The 9482-nt window shown below is 36.8% G+C and overlaps 1 non-coding gene across 1 annotated transcript; it reads right to left on the bottom strand.

The window, feature by feature from the left end:
- Window positions 1–579: 579 nt before the first annotated feature.
- Window positions 580–698, bottom strand: LOC145678093 (5S ribosomal RNA). The gene has a single exon (XR_014130215.1). It is a non-coding gene; the product is annotated as a 5S ribosomal RNA (ribosomal RNA).
- Between the last annotated feature and the right edge of the window lie 8784 nt (window positions 699–9482).

The raw sequence follows: 9482 nt of genomic DNA, 5'->3' as shown, positions 1-9482 counted from the left end.
AGCCGGGAAATCCAAACAGCTGTGCGCCTTCTTTTGCCTGGTGAACTTGCCAAGCACGCTGTAAGTGAGGGTACGAAGGCTGTTACCAAGTACACAAGCTCTAAGTAAAAATCTTCTTCAAGATTTTTCATTTCAAACGGTCCTTGTCAGGACCAACACATTATTCGAAAGAGTTAAATCACGAAATTTGCTTCATTCTGTTATGTAGAAACACCTTGAAATCCAATTTCTATATGCTGTTAGTAAAAAAGTAAAGCACATAGCGGAGATGTGTCGTGCTTGTATACGAAAGGCATTTACTCGCCGGAGATCTACACTTAGTCATAATAATTTACTTTTAAAAAGTGGTAATACATTCCGTGTTAAGTATAGTAGTAGGTGCACACGGATCGGAAATCAGGTTATTTTAATGTGCCGTGCAAATAAACAGGCTGTTAGTGTAAGAAATAGTGGGTATAACGCTTAGAATATCGATTAATCGCTATGAAATAATGTTGATAAATTATCTCTTGAAAGTACTATAAAATTAATGTTTCTAGTATTTTCGTACTTGAAGGATAATGAAATTTGAAAAAGAGATGCCAACAGCACCTGGTGTTCCCAGGCGGTCACCCATCCAAGTACTGACCAGGCCCGATGCTGCTTGACTTCGGTGATCGGACGAGAACCGGTATATTCAGCATGGTATGGCCGTTGGCAACTACCTTTTCTTCAATGTCCTGTTAAGGAAGTATGTTTTAAGTAAGAATTGACATTATTAACTATAAAGGCAAGCATATTAACGTCGTTAACATTACTTGGAATATACTAATATTCGAATAAATATTTGAATGTTCGAATGATGAGTGATTCGGATGTTCATAGTGCCACTATGTCCTATCGAGTTTACTATCACGAACCACGTATGAAATTGAAATTGTATATAAATAAATAAAAATAAATCCTTTATTAAGTATTGATTACAGGAAAAAGGCAAACTTACATTCTTTAATGTACACAATGAAATGTATGAAAGATATTTTTAAGATATGTTTCACTTACCCTTTATAACGCAAGGTAGTTTTCAGTGTAGCATCCTCTTCAGCTGCGAGATAACGTAAGGCAGATGATCATTCAGTCGTGAAGCACTAAAATGTAATATACATTTTAACTATTATCGATAAGAATTATTTACTGCAGGGATGCAAATAAAGTGAGGCAAATTAGTAAATAAAAACCGATACTGTAACTGATAATGTAATTACGTATCTGTATTAGTTGTATATACAGTAATCGCACGATTATCCGCGGAGTTGGATGTTGGCATAATCGCGCATAATCAGCAGTATGAGCAGAAAAGGGAAATGAAATGAAATCTTTAGATTTACGTCGCATACTTATACCGGTTACGCTAAAGGAGACGGTGATGATGAGTACTGAATGAAGAAAGTGGGAGGAAACGGGAGAAACCCGAGAAAACCCATGAGCACGGTCTTTATGCACGACAAAGTTCACACGGCACGAGCTGGGATTGAACCAGGGACCCCAAGCACCGGAGGCCAAAAAAGGGACAAAAAGTCTTTCGTGCAACTTTCGTTTTCGGTAAAAAGTTTACACATAATTTAGAAAGAGTAGTTTTCTGGTCTTTTTATTTCACAAGTTGGTTCATGTCTATATTTTTTACATGCATAAAAAATTTTTCAACTCCCTTGCTTAGTTCCTGTTAAAGACCTCTACCTCTGATTGTATTTTTTGCACATATTCTTATTGTTTTCAGACAACATTTCTAAGAGCGTAATTTATCGTCAGCAAGAAAAGAAAAGGAAAGCCTCGGATAGTGGAATGTGTACTGTATATATATATATATATATATATATATATATATATATATATATATATATATATATATATATATATATATATATATATATATACGTATTAGTATATAGTTTTATTTTATACGTCTCCTATTATTACACAATGTGCAGATATTGTGAAAGCGCAAGTAAATATGTATAACTCCCCGTTCTGCACTTAATAACTTGAAAGAAGTTCGGGGAAGGTAGTGTAACAGAAAGTGCAAACAGAAATGAGGGTTTACAGGCATTTAATATTATTCCGTAGTAGTATGATTTTTTGTAAAATATATATATATATATATATATATATATATATATATATATATATATATATATATATATATATATATATAAACATACATATTCAATGATATAGTAAGAGGTTAGCAGCACTGATAGAACTGCAGAAAGTACAAAACCGTTAATAAGAAAGAGAGAGAGATGGTGGCCGCTTTTGTGCTTTTCATTGGCTAATTCCGAATTGCGCGCGAATACGTACGAGATTTCTTTCTTTTTCCTCTTCGCAGCCCAGATGTTGCCAATTAGAAGTTTTTAGTACTACATTTGTATGAAAATGTTGCCTTTAAGAAATGTGGTTTGCATACGGAGAAAAGAGCAAAATGAATATTTATCTTAGTGGGCATGAAAAAAGACGAAACATTTTGCAAGATGGACACACGAACTTCCTTAATGCAGGCGTTCAGTACATTATTGTAAAGAAAAAAACACTAAAAAGAATTACTTCAATATCCCTAGCAACATTCAACAATTCATAGAGAAAAATCTTTATTTTGAGAACAATGGAAAACTATGTAATTGTAGATAACTACTAAATTTAATGATTAAGGAAAACGTTTAGGCCCGGCCCTTCAGAAAGAAAGTGCACAGAATTTTCTCTCATGGAAGCAATTGCAAAATCAACATTTTGTTTGCAGTTATAATTAGAGGATCTATATACAGGGTGTTCGAAAAAGAATGTATCCTCTTGAAAGAAAATATTCTCTGGGCCCCTAATCCTTTATATACCGAAAGGAAGTTTGTATAGCATTTTTTCTTACCTTCGTTAGAAGAATTGAAAGTGACTACTATCGTGACACGGGAGATATTTGATCGATAGTCGAATTACTCCCATGCTCGAATGAACACGTCTCTTGTAAGGAGAGGAAAGGCTTCTGTGATCCGCTATCGCAGCTGTGTCATATCTGCAGAGAATGTTAGGACACAAACGTGATCTTTGAGAGCCTCGTGAAAAGAAGTCGCATAGTATCATGTGTGGAGACATCGGGGCCATCTGAAGAACGCTTCATCATTAGGACCAAGGGCGAGTTACGAAACACTCTGGGATATATTTATTAACATAACTTCTCGTCATTCTGCAAGTGTGGTGGAGCTCCATCCTATTGGAAAAGGAAACCTCGGGAGCCCTCTTCATGTGTAGGTATCGTTCACATCTGAAGCATGTGAAGATAGATTACTGTACTATCGTGTACCTAAAATCATTTTCTACGAATACGAACATGTCTACACTGAAGGCAGTGCAGCTCTTTTTCTCTTTTTTTTTTGGTCATGTATTGTAACGCGGGGCAATGCACACAATAACATGTAATGTTGTGTATCATCATAAAGGGCCAGGGCGATGATTGGATCTTGATGGACGTGGAGAACTGATAGGTGATGTGAGTGGTATTGTGATCTATGGTTGTATGTTTACTGATGAATGCATAAGGAGAGGTGAAGGGGTTGCCTTTTTTTTTATGTCGATCGGCAGGGAAGCGATTGGGAAACTTTTGACTTTGTTTTTCAACCGAATATATTGATTGAATAGGTCGCCGACAATTTTACGGGGCGTCACGTCGTTGCCTTTTTCATGTCGATCGCGAGCGAAGCGAGCGTTTTTTTTTTTTTTTTTTTTACCGACAATATGTATTGAATCGGTTGCCAACACCTTTAGGGGCGCGTCACGTCCTTCTTTCTGTGCTGATCGCGAGCGAAGCGAGCGCGAAATTTTTGACTTTTTTTTTTTTTTTTTACCCACAATATTTATTCAATCGGTCGCCAACACTTTTAGGGGTGCGTCACGTCCTCTTTTCTCTGCTGATCGCGAGCGAAGCGAGCGCGAAATTTTGACCTTTTTTTCTCTTTTTAATTCTTTTTTTTTTCTTTAAGAAAAAATATTGATTTCATAGGTCGCCAACATTTTTACGGGATGGAACATCGTTTATTTGTTTTTCCAACCGTCTTTCTGTCTTGAGCCCCCGCCAAGTTAACTTTATGGTGGACAAAAACTATGTGCGGTGGGTTACCGCGGGGTTCTCCCGTTTCCTCCCACTTTCTTCATTCCACCACCATTTCAATCATTTCTCATAATCAGCGCCTCTTTTAGCCTAAGCGGCATAACGTGGGACGTAAAACAAAGATTTCCTTTAGTTGCTTTCTGTCTTGATTACGAGCGCGAAATTTTTTACTTTTTTTTTCTTTCTTTTGATATTATTCATTTAATAGGACGGCAACACCTTTACGGGCCGCCGCGTCGTCGTTTACACTTCTTCAGCCCATATTCTTTCTGCTTGTTCGTTTTCCGGCATCTTGTTATCACCGCCCGCGGGAATGCCTATGTCTTTCATCGCTTTTTGAAGCAAATCTTTAATAAATATGCACTCTCACATTTCTACTAATATGCATACCACAGTGGATAGACTGTAACTAGGAAAGCAGAAGCCTGCATATCATATTATTTAACAGTTGAAAGTGAACTGCCATTTTAAGTTTGATTTTGATCAGATGAGTGCAGTTCAACTCGTCGACAATTGTGAAGATTCTCGAGGTTAGGGACCATCCATTTTGTGCTTTGTAATGAAAATGGCTGCAGCCAAACTTCTCTGATCTGAATGAAACTTGGCATGATGATACATCTTGACCTGCTCTACAAGTTTATTTAGTATTTTCCGTTGCGCAGGCTTTTGCTTCTCCAGGTTCTCCCATGGAACTGAGAAACGTATTCAGTCGAACTTCTGCGGTAAGTCAGTATATCATCCTGAGAAGTTTGATCGAGATAGCAGAGGTTCGACTATTCGTTTTTCAATTCCATGTGATATTACAACACGGTGAACTAAATTTATATAGAAACACTTTGATTTTGTTTTGTTTTTTGCTAGCATTAAACTGAGAAAATGTTATTGAATAGACAGAGAACACCACTCAAAGAAAAGTACATCATAAGAATATATATATGGTTGCTGTGGTTCTCGGTTTAATTTGCTAGTTAAGAAACTTGCTCTAAATAAGTACATCTTACAGGTGAAAAACTAAGCCAGGCGATAGAATTAAATATAAAGTTATACACTTTTATTTTACGTTTACTAGTGTTGGGTTACTACTGTAAAATAAGTCAGTATATATGAAAGATAACTGTATTAGGTACTATTTTCCACCGGCGGTGTATTCTTGCATAGTGTACTTAATGTTTACAAGCGGGGCGCTACTAGTATGGATGCATGACAAGTGCTATTGAAACTCGAAAACTAACTGGTTTCCACTACCCTTGCTTATACGTATACCCGCGTCGCCTTCGCTCCTGTTCACTTTGGACGCACATTCTTGCTATCGCTCAGGCCCCCAGCTTTCTCCTGTTTTGGCTCCCTTAAATAGTATTCGTGCTTTTTATTGGCCACCTGGCAAAGCACTTGTAATGATTTTACACCAGTAACTCTAAAATACATGTGTATTACTTTATTTAATTCTGTCGTCTGCAGAATTTTTTTTTTTTCGTACAAATATGCCTTTTCATGCAGAACACTGAATTTTGCCTGTAAATTTTTGAGAATATGCTGTGACGAAACTTGAGCACCGTTCTTCTTTTCTTTCTTATCACGAGTCTTCTTTAGCCTAATGAGCACAATCATCACACGATAACGACTATTCTTTTCATTTAACTTGTAAACAAGTTGAACTAATAATAATAATTGATGTACAAAGGAGAAGTGTCCTACATATTTGAGGTAAAAAATAAAATAAATATACTTCTACTTCATCCGTGTTTACAAAGTTAAATGTTATCGATTTACAAAAAATGGTCACCTATCCACACACTGACCAGGCTCGACACTGCTTGACCATACATATTAAAACATCGGTCCCACTGAATACACAAGTAGTAAGCACATTCACATAAAAATAATTAGGATTACAGTATATAAAATGTGTTAATTAAAATAGCAAATGCCTTACCTTATCACAGGCGATCCAAAGCCACTGCACATCATCTGCTACGCACACTATATTCCTCCAATATTTCACTCACTTCCTATATCACGCAACAGAAAATATTAATAAAATTCACTTAGCAACATTTTCATTTTTAATCAACAATACGTATAACAATTAAGAATAAAATTAATTGTGAGCACATTGTTATAATTAGAATACTGTTTTTATTCGTTTACAAATATGGGATTAATATAGAGCTGGCAGCAACAATATATACAACTCATCCTGTATGTATCGTAAATCCTAACTTGAGAAGACATCTCTGACGCAAACAATGAGACAAGAAATCAAATACTATATCCGACACATTTGGGGTTTATTGAACTTCAATGTTGGAAGATACCACCTTGTCGGTAGTACAAATGTAATATCCTTACAACACGCGGAACTTTTGCCAGGCATATCTAGGAATTTGGGAAGATTAATTGATATCCTTAATGTGCAATGTATGATTATGACGCATTGTTATGTACACGCAGACGGAACCAGGACAATCTATAGATGACATTTGCACTGTGTTTGGACAATTTGTTCGCAGAAAGTAACCGTTTTTGTCTATGAATACTTGAGAACATGGAAGGTATGAGATATACATTTTATGCGCAAATATTATAATACAAATCATTGTTAGTTTGGTGGATGCGTGAAAGAAAGAAAAGGAGTAGATTTTTGCAGACGTCCGGATATAAAGCGAGAACTGAGAATACGCATCTATAACATCTATTTTCTTTGTGTTAATGATATCGATGAACTAAACGGGGAAACTAAAATACAACTGTTTGCAGTATAATTCGAAGTATAGTCAAGTGCAGAGGCGTACTCACGGGGTGTCCACCGGGTGCGGACTCCTCGCAAAAGTTCCTAAGTGAACATACATTTGCAGACTTTCTCATTAAATGTAGTTATTAACAGGGAAAATATTGATGTATCATCAATATAAATCTGATCTTACACTTCATCTGTACTCTGTCTGTATCATGTTTTTGTGAAAAAGTAAGTGGAATATTTATCGTGTTTTCGAATGCAGAATAATAGTATATAGACATAGTGGCTTGTAGTATTGGAACCTTGCCCCCCGAAGCTTGGATCCCTTAGAAGAAAAAAAAAATGCATGCGCGCCTGGTGAAATGGTTAACGAATTCAGTTCACTCGATGAATCGACAGATAGTAATACACATTTCGACAGATCGACAGCATTCGACAGATACAGACATATGAAAGTAGCACAAGAATTAGGCGAAAGTCCGTGCGTTTCCTCAATTCACGTAGGAAACAACAGAAAATATCAACTACCATAAAATAATCCGTATATATATTTAATTTATTTGGAATAAAATAAATATAGAAACAACCTGTTCATACATAACTACGGTAAGTGCGTTAATTGCTAACGTAAGAACAAATATGAAACAAGGCACAAAATAAAAAAGAAAAATAAAGTTAAAGGGAATAAATATTTAGGCTTGATTGTCATTCGTATTAAGAAGCTGGGTAATAAAATGTTAAAATCTACAGAAAATTATGAAATTAAATCAGGATTTGAAATAAAAGTCTATACATTGGAAGTAGGCCAGGGAGTTTGCAAGGCAGATGTGTGCGACACGCGTTACTTTATAGATTCCCTTCATTGAACTATAGTAAGCAGTACGAAGATGGTACTTTGCGTATAATCACAGGAAGGATTGAAGTTAATTACCATGGTAATATAATTATTTATTGATAAGTATTTCCATGTTAAATTATGAAAATTATAAGCACAAGGAGGGTGAAAAAGTAGTGTGACCGACTTAGCAATGACTGAAACATAAAATAGAAAAGCGAATAAAAACAAATGCCTTTTGAGTTATGTGGAATAAAGTTTCTTCTAGCCAGTAAGGAAGAATAGGATCTGGTGCATTCATTGAATACCTGAAAAAAATCGTTTATCAAAATAGAAGGAAACACACTTATCGTTGTGGCAACTACGAACTTCTGTTTACCTCAGCCCGCCTCAGCAAGTGCTTTCTATCCGGTCCGCGCTCCGTAACCAAACTCAACGCTGCCTGCCAGCGAAAATTTCATTCTTCAGTATCGTTGAGTTTATTGCAGAAAGCAATGGCAGATACGGCATCAGCACCTGCAGCCCCGGCACAGGCTTCTCCTAAGAAGTCTGCAAAGCCTAAGAAACCAAAAACAACACCTTCTCATCCAAGAACATCAGAAATGGTGAACAACGCCATCAAGAATTTGAAGGAAAGGGGAGGAAGTTCACTGCAAGCTATTAAGAAATACATCTCTCAGAACTACAAAGTGGATGCCGAGAAGCTTGCTCCATTTATCAAGAAATACTTGAGAAGTGCAGTTGCTTCTGGGTCTTTGGTTCAGACCAAGGGAAAAGGTGCATCTGGATCGTTTAAGCTTAGTGCTTCATCGCTGAAGGAGAAGCCTGAAGGTGGATCTTCAACCAAGGCGAAACGATCAGCATCAAAGGAGAAGAAGCCTGCGAAAAAGCCAGCAGCTAAACGTCCCAAGAAGACTGGTGAAAAGAAAAAGGCTGCTGCTCCCAAACCTAAGAAATCACCATCTAAAGTGAAGAAGGCAAAAACTCCCAAGAAGCCAAAGGCCCCGAAGCCAAAGAAGGCTACAGCAAAACCGAAAAGTGCTAAGAAGGCTGCACCAAAGAAGAAGTAAATGTGTCAGTAAATCATCTGACATTTTAAAACGGCTCTTTTTAGAGCCATCAAATACTTTGAGAAGAGTAAAATTGTGCTTTTCCTATCATTATCACATGTTCATTCATAGCAATGTATAGTATACACGCAAGGGACTTTGAGTTTTCTTTTTAACCGAAGCACTTCTTGATGTAAGTGCTTTATAACAGAGGGGAATTGAGGGTGGGGAAAGAAAGCTTTCACGGGTGTCAAGAATGGTGTACTCGAAAAAAAATGGGGAACACATTACGTAATGTCAATTTGTGATCACTTACTTTTTCCTTGTTCCTATCTTCAAGTAGCGAAACAGTACAGAAAACGCACTTAATGCATTTGTTAGAAAAACTTTTGCAGGCTGACTGGGTTCGATTCTCGGTGGGAGCTCAAATGTTTCGCATTGCACGTTAATAAGTAGGTCCACGTTTGAAACAGCCTTGCTGCTGAAAGGGACACTAAACTAAAATCAACTCTTTTCAAGGCTGGGGTGAAAGAAATGTTCGAACTTATTACAACTCGTGAAAGTGAAGTAGACTGTTTCAATTTAACGTCGTACTATTATGATTTTTATGATAAAGGAGACGGGTGATTACGCCTAATGAATGATGGAAATACTGGTGTAATGAGAAAGTGTTAGGAAAAGGGAACACGCTAATAACCACGGATACCGTCTTATAATTCGTAATATTGC

The sequence above is a fragment of the Thermobia domestica genome, unplaced genomic scaffold (genome assembly GCF_964235325.1).
Source record: "Thermobia domestica unplaced genomic scaffold, izTheDome1.hap1.1 HAP1_SCAFFOLD_1856, whole genome shotgun sequence".
NCBI classification, from domain to species: Eukaryota; Metazoa; Arthropoda; class Insecta; order Zygentoma; family Lepismatidae; genus Thermobia; species Thermobia domestica.
The sequence above is the reverse complement of the archived record's forward strand: the minus strand, read 5'-3'. Positions and strand labels throughout refer to the sequence as shown.